This window comes from Cynocephalus volans, chromosome 14 (assembly GCF_027409185.1).
Source record: "Cynocephalus volans isolate mCynVol1 chromosome 14, mCynVol1.pri, whole genome shotgun sequence".
In the NCBI taxonomy this organism is placed as follows: Eukaryota; Metazoa; Chordata; class Mammalia; order Dermoptera; family Cynocephalidae; genus Cynocephalus; species Cynocephalus volans.
The window spans coordinates 48,564-64,914 of record NC_084473.1 but is presented as its reverse complement, the minus strand read 5'-3'; positions in this window follow the sequence as shown (position 1 = coordinate 64,914).

The following is a 16,351-nucleotide window of genomic DNA, read 5'->3' as shown; positions in this document are numbered from 1 at the left end:
GAAGGAGAAGGCAGAAGAGAAGGGTAGCCAGTGCCATGATGGGGTGCGGCCAAAAGGGTTCTCATACGACCTAATAGCTCCCCCACTCAGAAGTATGTCCATTTCCTTCTCCTGGACCTGACTCCCCAGACTCATAGCAGGCTCCCCTTTCAGAGTTTATGAGAAATATAAGCTCCCAACAGATCCAAATGAGCCCATATGCTCTTGACCGAGTAGTGTTTTCAGCCAGCCCGAGTTCTGATCTTGACCTTCCAGCTCAGCATTACTTGTGGCTGTTCAAAACTATGAATTGGAAATACCTACAGATTTTCATTCATAATTAACATAACATTGAAGTAGTAAATTCATTCTTTTCTTCAGAAGAATTAGATGAGTATTTAAAAGTACATGTCTCTATTTATAGTAGCTAAAATGTGGAAGCTACCTAAGTGTCCCTTGAGGGATAAATGGCTAAGCAAAATGTGGTGTATCCATACAATAGAATATTACTCAGCTTTAAGAAGGAAGAAAATTCTGACATAGGCTACAACAGAACCTTGAGGACATAATGCTAAGTGAAATAAGCTAATCACAAAAAGACAAACCCCATAGGATCCCACTTATATGAGGAACTTAGAATAGTCAAAATCATACAGTCAGAGAGAGAATGGAGGTTTCCAGGGGCTGTGGAAAGGGAGGAGTGGGGAGTTGTTGTTCAATGAGTAGAGAAGTTTGGTTTTACAAGATGAAAATTGTTATGGAGATGGATGGTGATGAGGGCTGCACAACACTGTGAATGTACTTGATGCCACTTAAAAATGGTTACGATAGTAAATTTTATCTTATGTGAACTTTACCACAATAAGAAAAAGGGGGGAAAGTACGTATTACATGCCTCTGCTTTATTCCATATCTTCCAGTCAAGCAGCAGCTCCTCTAACAGTTTCACATCTTGGATTATAGCACTGGACTCTATATCCACCTTAAACTCTCCATTCTCACTGATAGGAGTAATATCTTCACCGCAGCAAACTTCAACAAGGGTCTATGGAAAATCAGCATTAATATAACATGTACTAACAATGACTAATCAAAGAGTCTAACAGAAACATTAAGCTTTCAATCTTAGCAGTCATAACATTAAATTCAGAGGAAAACTGGTAAATAATTCAACATTTCACAAAGTATCTTTAATTTGTTTTGTAAAACAACTCAAATAAATAGAAAACCCCAACCTTTCAAATATTTGTGATTACTCAGTTTTAGACATGGAATAAAACAAACTACATCTATTTTTATTTTTTCAATTGAATTAAACTGCTGTTAGCCCTTAAACCCTTTTCAAAAAAGTAGTAAGGATTCATGCCACACATGTGTGGATCTTGATAGTTTAAAGAGTTAGGTGTGGAGGGCAGGGTAGAGGAACCATCTTTTGCCTCAGTATCCCTATCCTCAGAGAGAAATACTTTCACAATGTTACCAAATGCTGACTGCCAGAAAAAAGTTTAAATATATGATGATAGCGGGATCATAATAAAAACTAACATGGACATCTGTGACTTTAAAACTAACTCTGTAGCAGCATTGCCTAATGGAATGGTGTGTCTCTAGGTATCTGGAGAACTGGGTTCTTTCCCAACACTGTGGGAGCTGAAGCAAACAATTTCATCCATCTACAGAATGAGGGGCCAGGCTGGCAGGCATCTGTGGTCCATCCAGATCTAAAATTCTATGAGTTTATTTTTTTTCTTACTTTTCTAAAACGCTTTAAAGAAAAGAAAAATGTAATCATTTAATGACAAAGAGCCAGAAGGGTACCTTAGTTTGAGTAAATGTACCCTAATGAGTTTCCTTCATTTACTTCAGGAACAACTAAAACATAAAAGTCTTCCACTATCACTGGAAGACTTTGATGAAGAGATGAGTATCACTGCATATGAAACTGTGAGAATAAATTTTGTGAGGTCATACATTCAAAATGTGATAGCCAATGGTACATTTTTATTTGATCAGCACCTGATGAATCATGGAAAGTCCATGACAGTTTTCTAACTCCTGTACTCTCTGTTGGTTGTACTTAATTAATGAGAGTATAACTCACAGCACTAACACTTGAGTTTCTTCACAACTATTGAGTCCAACAACCTAAAAAAAGTAGATATATTTTTCTCCTGATCTGTTGAGAGTAAAAGTTTAACATGTGCAGTTATTACCTTTATGTAATATCTAACAGTTTCTATGAAAGTTTATTCTTTAATACTCACATTATAACCATTTAAGAGTTGTGAATAAACAAAACTGAGCGAAAGGCAAAAATTCCATTCTCTTTAATCTCCTTAGTATATTATAAATGGACTAAAATAACATTAACAACCTTAGAGGTCAGTAGCATTTTATAGTTAGTGGTCTGAATTGTCAACAAAATTTTTCAAGTTTTCAGTAGAATAGTCGATCAACAAATAGACTCTACATAAAAAGACATGACGCTTGCCCCCCATGGGGCCTACTGTCTAGACAGAGATAAGATCTACACGTAAAAACCATGTATCATGCTTCATACTTCAATTCAGCCAACACTTTCTGACAACTGCTGTACATAAGAAACATACACCCATTACCATGATAAAAAACAAAGAAGAATGAGACAAAAGAAATGTCGTGAGAGCACAGAAATCACTTCTGACCCTTACCTGCTTGGTTTAGGAAGGCTATGAGGAGAGGAGATGGTCTGGAAGGAGAGCCCAATCCTGGAAAAGCAGAGATAAAGGGGTGGTTGAGATGCAGCCTGGAGATGGACAAAGGCCTGCACTGCAAGTCCATGGGACACCCAGGAGGCTGCAGACTGCCTGTTTGGCCGATGATGGACATTAGGCTCAAATGGCAGGCTATGCATGTAAGGATTTCAAGAAGACTGAAGTTTATTTTTGTAGGGGAGGGAAGGATGCCAAGTTTCTAAGTTTTAAATGTGAAAACATACTTTAAGTATTGGCAAGATCCTACTATACGTAAGATAAAAATTTAACCATTTTCTTAGGATCCAATCACTGTATCAGTAATCATAGCAAAATTATATTCAAAACCTTTATGAAAGTGGAAAAACCAAGGATAAACATTTTGAAATTGTACAATGATATAAGAGGAGATTACAAAATGTTAATGAGGAGTTAAAGAGCTTTAAATTTTAAAACACTAGGGGAAAATCTATTTTTCTAAACAATACATGCAAAAAAAAGTATGCAAAAAGAAGAGGAGGAAGAGACAACAGCTTACAGAGCATGGTAGGTCAAGTGCTAACAAGATATTTATAAAAACACTAACAACGAACATTGATATGCCCCTTATTGCAAAATTAATCAAGGTGGACCTGTTAAAGAAAGAAAGCCAGTTAGGGAGGTGGTGTGAAAATTTGATAAGGTTGCAGAAGCTTTACTTAGGGGTAAAAAGAAGATGGCGTTCTGAGGATAAAGGAAGATCGAGGCTGCTTTAATTAAACAGGGATATGGACCCTGAGAAAGGAGAAATGATTTCTGCCCCCTATTATGGATTTTAGAAATCTCTGAAAAAGTCTATATTTAACTATTGGCTGCCTAACTCCGCATCAGATAAGTTATTGTCCTTGCCCTCCAGTAACTAAATAGAACAGGTATTAAATGATTTACTCTAAAATGGTACTTATGGCCTAAGTCAAACTTTTTATATTTTTCTTCTTTAAACAAACTCCAGACCCAAATAAATAAAAATTTCTTAAATTTCTAATTGACCTTTGGTTTTCCCCCCATGCATTAGAAAGCTTTAAGAGATGTTTCTTTTTCATATGTGAAAGGACGAGTCGACACCAGTTGACGATCCACCAGAGAGAGCTCGTTTTATTAGGCAGCACACACATATATATATATGGCTTTAAGGGAAAGCTGATGGGTTTAAAATACAATCCCTATTTAGCATACCGCATGGGGCTTGGGGGGGAGCTGATTGGTGTGTGATTCGTGCCGGCGGGAAGGAGAATGCGGAAGAGAAGGGCAACCAGCGCCATGATGGGGTGCGGCCAAGAAGGGCTTATGTGATCAGGGTGTGATCCCTTGGGGCATTTGGGTTCTTACATTCCTCCCTTTTTCTTGTTTTAGGAAAGGGGACGTTGAAGTCATTGAGCTACTTCCTGCTGAACTGGGGCGTTGTGGGGGGGGGCAAAGGGAGGAAGGTACATAAATACCCATTATGAAACCCCAGAAGAGGGTGGAGAAACAAGTAATTTCAAAAGGGGAGAAGTCCATAAGCGTTCCTTGAAGCCACAAGTCGCACATGCACTGGTTCCATTGTTTGTAGTCAGAGACTGGAGGGGGCAACCAGGCGTCGGTGGCGAGGGTGTGTAGGATGCGTTTCCTCTGTAAGGTGGTGTCTCTTCAGCATCGGCTGAGGCGCTCACAAGATGAGGCGAGGGGTTCATCAGTATCTAGGAGCTGGTAGTTTCTAAGTAAAAGCTGGTTAAAGGCCTGATTAGAAATTTTTCCCACTTGGGCTTGAAGAATGATGGAGGGCAAGAAAAGGCAGGTTATGAGGAATAACAGCATTCTTCTCCAAGGAAGATGCAAGTACCTCCTTTTTCTGCAGTGAGGAGGTCTAGTGCTCTATGGTTTTCAAGGGTGACCTGACTGAGCTAAAGAGGTGATTTGTCTCTGTAGAGAGGAAAGAGATTCGGCAGTGGAAGTTAGAGCCCCTTCAAGTTTAGTATTGATGTCTTTGACCACCCATAAACTGTGTCCTAAGGCTCCTCCCGACAGGCCGGCTCCAACAGCTGATGTTGTTAGGGAAATACCAACCATGATTGGGAGGAAGGCGGCCCCTTTTTGTTTTGAGGGTGGGTGAAGAAGATGGAACAGTTCTGAATTGGAGTACAGAGTGAGTTGAGGGACGATGGTGACAAGAAGGCACGGGACAGTAAGATTAGATTGGATGGAGGTAGAGAGGGTTCCATTGCACCAGAAGAAAGAGCCTGGTGGGGCGAAGGTGTGGTTATAAATGGTTGAGGAAGGGAAGCATTTAAAGGGATGGCCACCAGGAGCGGTCGCATGAGAGAAAACAATTTCCGGGAGAGAGAGAGAAAGATGAGTGTTTCAGAAATGATCTGTTGCCAGGTGTAAATGGGTGACCCTGGGGAGATAGCAGAGGGGCCTGAAAGCTCCCTGGGTGAAATGAAAAGAACAGGAGAAGGCCAAGGAGAAGGTTCATGTCTCCGGAATTGGGGGTAAGGCTGAGGTCCGGGATAGGCAGAGTTTGAAAGGGTTGGTAGGATGAGGGATACACTTAAAAGAATGGTGTGTTAAGTTCTTTTGCAGCTTGTTATTGGAGTTCTCGGTGGCTGAGGGTGGACCCTGAGTGTAAGGCTTCAGCCTGAAAATATGAATCCATGGAGTAACATGATTATCTGGCAGGGCAAGTTTAGCAGCAGTTGGAGTGCAAAGGAAGACAGGACATGGGCCTTCTCACTTAGGGGTTAGGGGGGTTTTGGGTTCTGGGGAAGTGTAGAATACTAATTGGCCTGGGCTGAGTGAAAGGTTATTTTTGGAAAGTGACAGATCTGGAAGTAGCCTGTCCTGGTACTTCATAATTCGGTGTGAAGGTGGGAGAGCAAGCGTAAGGCCATGGTGGGTGGTATGGGTTCTTCAGTTGCTGTGATCCCCAGGGGTAGGAGGGGCCTACCATACATGACTTCAAAAGGGGAAAGATTGGAGAGCCTTTTTGGGAGAGCTCTGGTCTTGAGTAGAGTGAGAGGTAGAAGATGGACCCAATCAAGGTGTAATTCCAGAGACAATTTAGTTAGTATGTCCTTTAAGGTTCTGTTGGTTCTCTCTACCTTTCCAGATGCCTGAGGTCAGTAAGGGCAATGTAGGTGCCAGGGGAGAGAGAGTGACTGGGAGAGTTTTTGTATTATCTGGGCGGTAAATTCAGGTCCATTGTCAGATTGAATGGAAGTGGGCATCCCAAATCGTGGGATGATTTGGGAAAGGAGAGTCTGGGCTATGGTGCAGGCCTTTTTATTGGATGTTGGGAATTCCTCTACCCATCCTGAAAAGGTATCAACAAACACCAAGAGGTATTTGAGGCGCCGGACAGAAGGCATGTGCGTAAAATCGACTTGCCAGTTGGCCGCGGGTGTGAGACCTCTGGCCTGGTGGGAGGGGTATGGCCCAGGTTTGAGAGGGGTGTTAGGATTGGTACGCTGGCAGATTGTGCATGAGGAGGAAATTTTTTGCAAGAGGGCTTTGTCAGATGGGGTGATTGAGAAGAAGGCTTGTAAAAACTGGGATAAAGCTTGGGGGCTAAAGTGAAACAGGTCATGGAGCAAGCGAAAGAGAGAGGACTTATCATCATTAGGCGGTTGAGGCTGAGAGGGTGTCTGTGAACCTTGGGAGATGTATGGAAGAATGGGAAGTTGCTTTTGTGTCTGTGGGTGCATTGCTGCAGTGCGTGCAGTGAGGTTAGCCTTACAATTCCCGCAAGTGATTGGGGAATCGTCCCTCTGGTGGGCTCTGCAATGAATCACTCCTAATTTACAAGGTAAATGGGATGCCTCAATTAATGTGGAGATTAAAGCTGAGTTGGTGATTGTGTTACCCTTGGTGTTAAGCAGACCACGTTCTTCCCATATGGCGGCATGAGAGAGAAGTATATGAAAGACATATTTGGAGTCAGTGTATAAGTTAAGAGTTCTTCCTTCAGCTAGAACACAGGCTCGCGTGGCGGCAATAAGTTCGGCCTGCTGGTTGGTAGTACCCTTGGGTAAAGGTTGGGCCTCTATAACAAAATCAAGGGAGACTATGGCATACCCTGCGTAATGAGTGTTTCCTTCCTTGAATGAGGACCCATCCGTGAACCATGTGAGATCAGCGTGAGATAGGGGTCCCTCAGTGATGGAAGAGCGTTAAGGTATAAAATTTTGAAGGCTTTCTACGCAGCTGTGCAAAGGGGTGTTGGGGGAATCTGGTATAGGCAGTAGGGTGGCCGGATTTAGGGGTGGGCAGGTAGTGAAGGATAGGGCAGGATTTTCCAGAAATGAGGATAGGAGGGTTAGGATTCTGGAAGGTGGGAGGGATTGGAGAGCCTTATAGGCAAGGAGGTCTTTGAGGTGATGTGGTGAGAGAACGGTGAGAGGTGCCCTAAATGTTAATTTGGATGCCTTCTCATGCAGTAACTGCCCCGCTGCTAGGGCTCTTAGACAGGATGCCCAGCCTCGTACAGTGGGGTCCAACTGTTTTGATAGGTATGCTACGGGGGCAAAGGAGGGGCCATAATTCTGTACTAGAAAGGAATGGGAGAAAACGGATTGAGTGCCTTGAAGGCAGCAGGTTAAAAGAGGGGTTTTTGGGGGAAAGATTTGTTTACCTCTTACCCCAACTATAGGAGAGCTGCTGGAGGTGGTGGGGCCTTTATATTCCCTTAAGACCGAAAAGGTGGCTCCAGTGTTCAGGGAAAAGATATTGGGTGGCCGTCCACAACCATGGATACCCTGGGCTCCTGCTTTGTTATAAAGATGGTCGGGAAGGGCCCAAGGCTCCGTCTGTCCTCTTCAGCGAGGCCCACCATAGGTGGTGTCCATGGTTCGGGGGACTGTGGGGCAGTTGGTCCCTCACCCCTTCGGGCGAGGGGGCAATCAGATCCCCAATGTCCCATCTTTTTGCATTTTGGAAAAGGAGTGGTGGGTGGCCTGGGGGTGGGGCAAGCCTTTGCCCAATGCCCTTCCTTTCCACATTTAAAGCAGGCTCCAGGTGGAGGCTTAGAGGTAGAGGCTGTGGGAGGGCGCCCAGGGGGTTTGATAAGCTGGGCCAACATCTGGAAGTTGGCATGGTCAGCCTTTTGTTTTCGACGTTCCTTTTCCTCCTCCCGATAATGAAAAACCTTGAAGGCCACTGACAGGATTTCGGTCTGAGGGGTTGCAGGACCCTGCTCTAATTTTTTAAGTTTAGTTTTAATGTCGGGGTAGGATTGGGCCAGGAAATAGGTCATAAGGACATGCCGGCCATCTTCTGAGTTGGGGTCTAAGTTAGTGTATTGTTGAAAGGCCTGAGTTAATCTATTGAGGAACTCGGAGGGAGTTTCCTCCTTTTTTTGGACAATTTCTTGAAATTTTTGGAAATTGACGACCTTGCAAGCCGATTTTTTGAGGCCAATTATTAAGCAAGAGGCAAAACGGTCTCGAGCCTGGATTCCCTGGGCTGTGTTATAATCCCAATTAGGTTCCTGTTCTGGGACTGCTTGGGGGCCTGGTGGGTGATTCGGATTGGTACGATGGGTATCAGTGGCATGGGTTTGGGCTGTATCTCAGACCCTGCAGCGTTCCTCAGGGAGGAGGGTATTGGCTAGGAGCATGAAGATGTCATGGTGGGTGAGGCTGTAGGCCTGCAGGATCCATTGGAATTCTTTAATATAGGTGGTAGGGTTGGTAGAGAAAGAGCCTAGTCTTTTTTCTAATTCTGTAAGGTCAGCTAGGGAAAAGGGAACATGGACCCTAAGTACTCCTTCAGCCCCAGCTACCTCACGTAGTTGGGCGATTGTTAAAGGGGCAGGGGGGTCGTCCTCGGGAACGGGTGAAAGGGGGGCTTAGTGGGTCAGGAGTAGGGGAGGGTAAAGATGGAGGAGTGGATGGCGCAGGAGGTGCAGAAGGTGACGGGGGAGGAGGAGGTCGGTAGGGTGGGAGTTCATCAGCAGGGTCGAAGGTGGAAGAATCGAGGGGTGACTGTGAAGATGGTTTACAGGCTAAAAGGACTTGAGAGGGAGCACAGGAGGAGCAGAGGGTGGGGTTCTGAGCCAAGAGGCGAAAAGCCTCGATGTAGGGGATCTCCTTCCATTTTTTTAGGTGCTTGCAGTAGTTAAAGAGGTCTCGTAATTTGGTGAGGAGTTTGGGCTTAATATCCAGCCTGAGGGAAAGGTTGGTGAGGTTTTTCAGAAGGCATTGAAGTGGAGAGTCCCCTAGGGAGGAGGAGGAAGCGCCCATTCTGGTCTCTTAATGGGAATTTAGACAGAAATCGGACAAAAATTAGTGATAAGACAGATCTTTCGGCCAGTTGGGAAAGGCAGGATCCTAGAGGGCGTCCCCAGTAGGTCATGTCAGTCCTGGCAGGTTCAGGTACGAACCAGGAGGAGAGAAGGGAGGTGTGGGTTGTCACTCAGACCTTCACTTCTCTAGGGCAAAATCCCGGTGCCTGAAGGAATCTAGTGCTAGGAATTTCTGGTCAGGTCCCAGACCCGGGAAGTGGAGAGAAGAGAGTGGTGGACAGGAGGGTGAAAGAGAGGAGAGAGCAGAATGGGGCTTTTAGCCTCCAAAAATGAAAGTAAAAGTTTACCGGGGCTTTGGAACCTGTTACAGTTTGGGAATTTATGGTGGTCATGAAGACCGTGGTGGGGTGGGGTATGGGCGTTAGGGGCTACCGGACGATCACGGCTAGACTCCGTGCAGTAGACTGAAAAAGGGCTGGTGCCCTTTAGGAAAGGGGGCTTACCTAATGATGAGCCGGTGGTGAGCGGAAGGAGCCAGCGTGGAAAAGAGTGGACGAGTGTGGACCATCAGTGGTGAGTGGTGGAAGGGAGGTTGGTACTGGTGGGATGGAGTTCCTGGGGGGCGACCCGAAAAGTGCTGCCGCTGCGATTCGAAAAGTGTTGCCGCTCGAGGGAGCCCCGAGGGGTGACCCGGAAAGTGTTACCGCTGCGATCCGAAAAGTGTCGCCACTTGAGGGGAACTCCATCCCGGGTTTTGGCACCAAATGAAAGGACGAGTCGACACCAGTTGACGATCCACCAGAGAGAGCTTGTTTTATTAGGCCGCACACACACATATATATAGGGCTTTAAGGGAAAGCTGATTGGTTTAAAATACAATCCCTATTTAGCATACGGCATGGGGCTTGGGGGGGAGCTGATTGGCGTGCGATTCGTGCCGGCGGGAAGGAGAATGCAGAAGAGAAGGGCAACCAGTGCCATGATGGGGTGCGGCCGAGAAGGGCTTATGTGATCAGGGTGTGATCCCTTGGGGCATTTGGGTTCTTACAATATGTACCTTATTTTAAAAAATACATTTCTTTCATCTCATTACTACAGCATGCATTTTTCTTTTCAAAGGCAATTTAAAATTCCATACATTTAACATTTTAATTTTTCTAATAATATTTCTGGATAATAGAAAACTTTCTAAAAATCTGCATAAATTAGAAGACAGCATAATTATCTGTGGCAGAAAGCTTAATGACATCTTTAATGTGTGATTTTTTTAGTGCCAAAAATCTAATATAGTTGAGTGCAGCTTTTTTTTTTTTTTTTGGTAGTCAAAAAGAAACTCTTTATCAATAATAAAGGAGTAGTTTCTTTTTAGACAAAACTATAATTAGTGGTGCTTATCCTAGCAAAGAGAAAAACAAATATACCCGTTCCACCAATCTCGTGCAGAATGCCTTGAATAGTTTTTCATTCGGTAGGCTGGAGATTCTTTAGATGATGAGGTTTTAATAAGATGCTCTGAACTTCTTTTGAGCTGAAGAGTCTTTGAGAGCTGAGTTTCCATCTGTCCTTTAAGTTGAATCACTGGCTCATACACGGTATACTGAGCAGGACAGTAAGTTGTATAAACAACTGAAAGACTTTCCTAAACAAAAATATTTTCCTTCAGTAACTAAACAGTTTGAAAAATACATCAAAGTGAAAAGACACTCAACTCATCTTTTTCTTTGTTTTAAAAAAGAGCTACTACACTAAACCAAGATGAACATGAGGAGCCAGGCTGCTTTCCTCAAAGGAAATAATCAGTTTCTCTGAGTAGTGATCACTAGTATAAACACATCAAGACTGAGAAGGATTCAGCTTCGATCCGTTTAGGAGAAACACGAAATTATACTGAACTGTTACTACTACTAACAGCTCTGTCTTACCCCACACTTATTCCATACCGGGCATTGTCCTAAGTAATCACTTAGAAATATTGGGAAATGAGTCAACTTACCTGAAATTTTGGCTTTGGATTTGCTCATAGGCTGGCTGCTCATTTAAAAGTGACTCTAAAGTAGATTAGTTTTACTACTAGAATAAAATCTCGGAGTGCCAGCGCACTTAAAAACAAAAGCCAAAAAGTCTTTCAAACGAGAGTCCTGTATCCAAGAAAAGTGTCCTTTAAACCTGGGGAGATGAAGTCCTGTCCCAGACAAAGGCGGGCCGAGGGGACTCGTCACACAGACGCGCTCACAGAGCGCTGGACAGAACTCTTCCGTCTGACCGACGGTGTGACAGGGACCGCCCCCATCCCTGACTGCACAAAAGCCACTGGGGATGCGAGTGCCACAGCAAACTCAGGAGACGCTTGAACTGCGGGGACGATGAGGGGACCGCTCCCCGCCCCCGCCCCGCCCCGCCTCCGATCTCTCCGCAGCAGCCGGAGAAGGCGAGCGCGGCACAGGGAGGAACGGCGGCGGCTCTCCTGTCCCCGCCAGCGCCGGGCACAGCCGTCTCCGTCCCCTCCCTCCACACTCGGGACTCGGGGACCCTCCCCAGGCCCCCGCGCCGCCCTCTCAGCCTGGCGCTACCTCCCCTGCCTCGGTCTGGGAGTCACAGCCCCTCACCCGGGCCTGCCTGCTCCGCCACGGCGCGCCTGCCCCGGCCCCGCCCCTCCCTCGCCGGCCCCGCCCCTCCTGCCCTGGGCCCCGGCTCCTTCCCGGGCAGCCTCCTCAGTCCGCCGCTGCAGCGCTGCTCTGCGATCTCGTCCCCACTCCGTGGATCTGGAGAGCGTCTGGAGCGCCTGGTAACGCCCACAACGGCTGACAACAACGGCCGACAACAGCCACATCCGGGCTTCCGCCTCCGGCAGAGGGGAGGAGCTGAGGGAGGAGCGCGGACGCCGGAGTGGGCGGGGCTGAGGGAGGAGCCGACGCCGGAGTGGGCAGGGCCAGGCAGGGTGTGATTTGTGACATGTGGTCATTGTGCCTCGGTCACAGACTCCTCCTGAGAGTGACATGAGGTTGTCCCCCGACCATCGCGTGGCCTCCGTCCTCGCGGTCAGGCACGTGCCGTCGGCTCACAGGGAGCTCAGTCTTAGCGTCTGTGACATGCGTGTCAACGGCAGGAGCAGATTCTGCTCAAAACTCACGATGAAAAGACGCGCTGGGGACTCGGGCGGCGTGAGAGCCCGGCAGCCTCTGTCCCCTCCTCACGCCCGTCCTTATCTTGTTCCTGCTTCTCTTTTTCCCGTTTGCGTCCCCGGGAACTGCACTCACTTCCTCCTTGAGCACAGGACACGGAAGGGCCCACGGAGCCCGCTGCCCCTCCGCGTCCCACCCGCCCCGTCCAGAGCCCCCCCCCCGACTTCTCTCTCCACACACGTGCTGCTGTTTTAAAGACATACGAAAGCTACTGAGTTAGAGCGAACACGAGAAATAATGCTGTGATTCAAGAAACCCCTAATCAATAAAGCTGATGAAAGTTTTCAGAAAAGTGAGGTTCCCTCAAGTATTGATTTCCTTAATTATAAACACGAACTTTTATAAAAGTTTCCTCCATGTATTCAAGCCCATTTCCTAGGGGTATGGAGTGGAGCACAAAACACACATGCACACATGCACATCTGCACGTACATATGCACACCTGCATGAACATGTGCATACACACCTAATTGCACACACCATACAATGCACACCTGCATGCACACATGATTACACAACCATACATATGCACACATGATTGCACACACCACACATCGCACACCCTCATGCACATGTACACATGATTGCACATGCCATGCACACGTGCACACACATGATTGTACATGAACATGTGTACTATCAATATGTTTCAATAATTTTTTTTTTTTAAATTAAGAAAAACATAGAGCCATTTGCCCCTGGGGACCTGAAGACAACACCAGTGCTGGCCTGGCTGTGGAGCCAGAACCAAAAGCCCTGTTTTCTGTCATTCAGAGGTAGAATCAGGTGGCCAGGCCTCGGCCCTCCTGTACCTTCCTGCGCAGGCTTGACAGGACGCAGAGCAGCCCAGGAGCAGAATGATGGCTGAGCTGAGCTATCTGCAGGTCCCTCCTTGTGGCTTTGTCACAGCAGCCACGAGACGTGGCCGCAGAGCTGGGCCAGGGTGGGAGGGATCCCTTGGAGAATCCCTTCCATGGCAAAGCACAAACACATGTGTTTCCTGTTTGGGGTACTAATAAAAAACTTAAAACACTCAATTTCCTTGTGTGTGGTATTTAGAATAAAGGTTTGTAAAATTAAAATACAATTTAAAAATGAATATGTCAGTTTTATGTTTTGACCCATTGTCGGAGGGGAAAAAGTAAGAAACAAAAGGGGAAATGTGGGACTTTGACAGAAGTGGATAAACGCAGGTGCACGCAGCACAGGGGCCATCCCCGTGTGAACAGACTCGCAGCAGAGCACGTGTCTGACTAAAGACATATTTAGAAAAAAAGAACATCTCTAGATCAGTGAGATAAATGATATACCATTTAAACTGGTATATCACAAAAAGAGGGACTCCGAATGCCAATAGACACGTTCAAAAAGGCCTCAAGATAGTCAACAGGAAAATGCCAGGTAAGATCACGGGAGATCCTCCCCACACAAGTGTGGCGGAAACTAAGAGGCCTGTGGTGACAAAGCTGGCGTGGGCGCTCACGCCGCTCCTGGAATGCACACTGGAGCAGCCGCTTCCGAAGCTGCCTGGCAGAGTCTGCCCGAGCTCCACACAAAGGTGACCTGCGGCCCTGCAGCTTCGATCCTGGACGTCTGCCCTGGATGAGTGTTTATGTCAGCAAAAGGCAGGGGCAATAAAAGATTCAGCGTGACCGAGTGTCAAAAGCATCCTGTTGGGGTAAAGAAGCCAGACTCAGAGCAGTGACTGCCTGACTTCTCTCACATAACAGGCGACGTCAGGCAAAACCAACTGGTGATGAATATTCTTTATAATATTATGGTCTTTCTTTCTTTCTTGGAGGAGGGGGAGGGGGTTAAGGAGTAGTTGGGTAAGGGACACAAAAAGTCATCATAATTTGTAATGATGAACATGTGAAGCTGGATGGTCCAAATTCCTGGGCCTGGACTAGGACTGCTGTTTGACCTGTGGTCAGTCTTCCGGGATCTCCAGGCAGACAACATCGGACCCCAAAGGCTGGCATGGGACAAAAAGCAGCTCTCTGGTGTGTGGATGAGTCCCAGATCTTCACCTGGGGCCCCACAGGTGTATGCCTGAGTCCAAATCACCCTCCTGTGCCCCATGTATGCCGCACCCCAATGTAACAATGGGAATCGACACACAAAAGAGATCTCATTAGGGGGGCATCCCCTGTTAGTTTTCGGGACAGTGGTTTATTGCAGTGATCTTTCAGACAGTGATTCAAGTAATAATGTAAGTATTTCAAAGACAAGCTACAACTCTTCAGGATTCAAGAATCACAGACTCTTTGAACAAGGGGCTTAAAAGGTGGGCGTTGTTTACAGATAACCATGGCTAACGTTTGTAGCACTCACCCCTCACAGAATACTTCTCCCATTATCACTCCAACCTCGTGACAACCCTGTAAGTGAACATGACTACATTTGCTATTTTTCAGATAAAGTAAAAACAGCTTGTAACTGATGGAGTTGTGGCTAAGCTCCTCTTTTCTATTTCAAAACATCATGTTTTTTTTCACTGCTTAGTGCATGGAAAAGTAGGGAACTTTCTCACGAACGCACATAGTAATTCCTACTGTATATATAAATATAAAAGTGTAAGTAAAGTCTCTGAAAAGTATCTGCATCCATTAATATTTCTTATATAATTAACAGTATACTATAGTTGAGTATCAATCATAATATAGTATACTAAATACAATATTGTATGATTATACTGTATATTAGCATTTTATATGTTTACATTTATGGATAATCATGTATAGTATATTATGTATCATGTATAATAACATAATCTACTGATGTAGACTATAGAGGAAAAGGAGGCTTGTGGTTCCTTTGCTTTCAAGATATTCTGGAGCAGAGGGGCCTCTGTGACGACCTGCTGCTGCCCGTGGCAGCCTGGAGACCTGTGTCCTTTAAAGCCCTTTCCCCACCCATCCCACCGACAAGCACTCAATTTTCTAAAATGTAATTCGTCTTATCTCTGGACAGATTCCCAGGCTAAACACTAAAATCCAAATTTCTGGCGGATATTCTCAGGCCATGGGAATTCTGTTCCCAGCTGACTCTGGCTGCTTCTAGAGGACGACACACAAGGAGCACCCTTTCGTCTCCCACCACCTCCAATACAACACCTATGAAAACGCAGGCTGAGGAGCAGCCTCCGGATAGCTGAGACCCCTGATCTCAGGCCAGCACGTCGAAGAGGCTTTCACATGTTGGTTACAGGAAAACGAGGAAGCTGGAAATCCTTTAAATGATGTTACTAAAACGTCTTCCCACACAGGCACTTTGTAAATAGCTTTTCTAACATCTTAAACTTTACATCTAGAGATCCAAGCATGTTTTAAAAGGACAAACTTGCCGTGCATGCACACACGCTTAGATGTAAAAATAGGGGTTTCTATGAGAACTTGAGGACCAACTTCAGGACCAAGTTAGAAAAACAGCAGAGACGAAATTAAAACCAGGCTGTTCCGTTCTCTTCCAACACGGCACCTCCTGCAGCACTGATTACATCATAAAAATGAGAAGTCCCAGTGAGATGATAAAATATCATTCTTTTTCGCTATTTGTTAAATACTTTTATGTGATATGTCCTAGACAATTAGGTAAATCTTAGAAAATGAAAATAAACCTTAGAAGCCACATCACACATATGTAATGGCCAAAATGTTCCATCCACAAACCAAATTTATTCAGAAGTGTAGATACAAAGGAAGACCTCTATTGGCCATGGAGAAGAGAAGTGTAAAGAAATCCTGTGTGGGGAGAAAGAATCTGGGAGACGCCATGGAGGAACACAGAGGAAGGACTTCCCAGCCCACTTAGTATACAGGGTATGGACCGTCTTGGTGTCTCTCTTTCTGTATTTCCACTTGAGTATCCACTGGAAGACTTACTTTAGATTCCAACTCCAGCTAAATATTTGCAAGCATTTCCACAAATGGATAGAATGCTTCAACCTACTTCACAAGTACCTGTTCTAATAGCAGGTGAGTGAATGTATATTACTCATATTCATGGTGTGGGCAGAATGGATTCACAGGAGTCTTGACCCTCATCTGTGGACCTGATAATTGCATTTATTCTCATATATTCCAATTGGAACAAATAATTTGGAATGAGAATTGAGAAAGCACTCAAAGAAGCCCTGTACACTATTATGTCAGTGCCAAAGTGAGGGTTAAGATAACTTAATCCATGTTATCACAGAT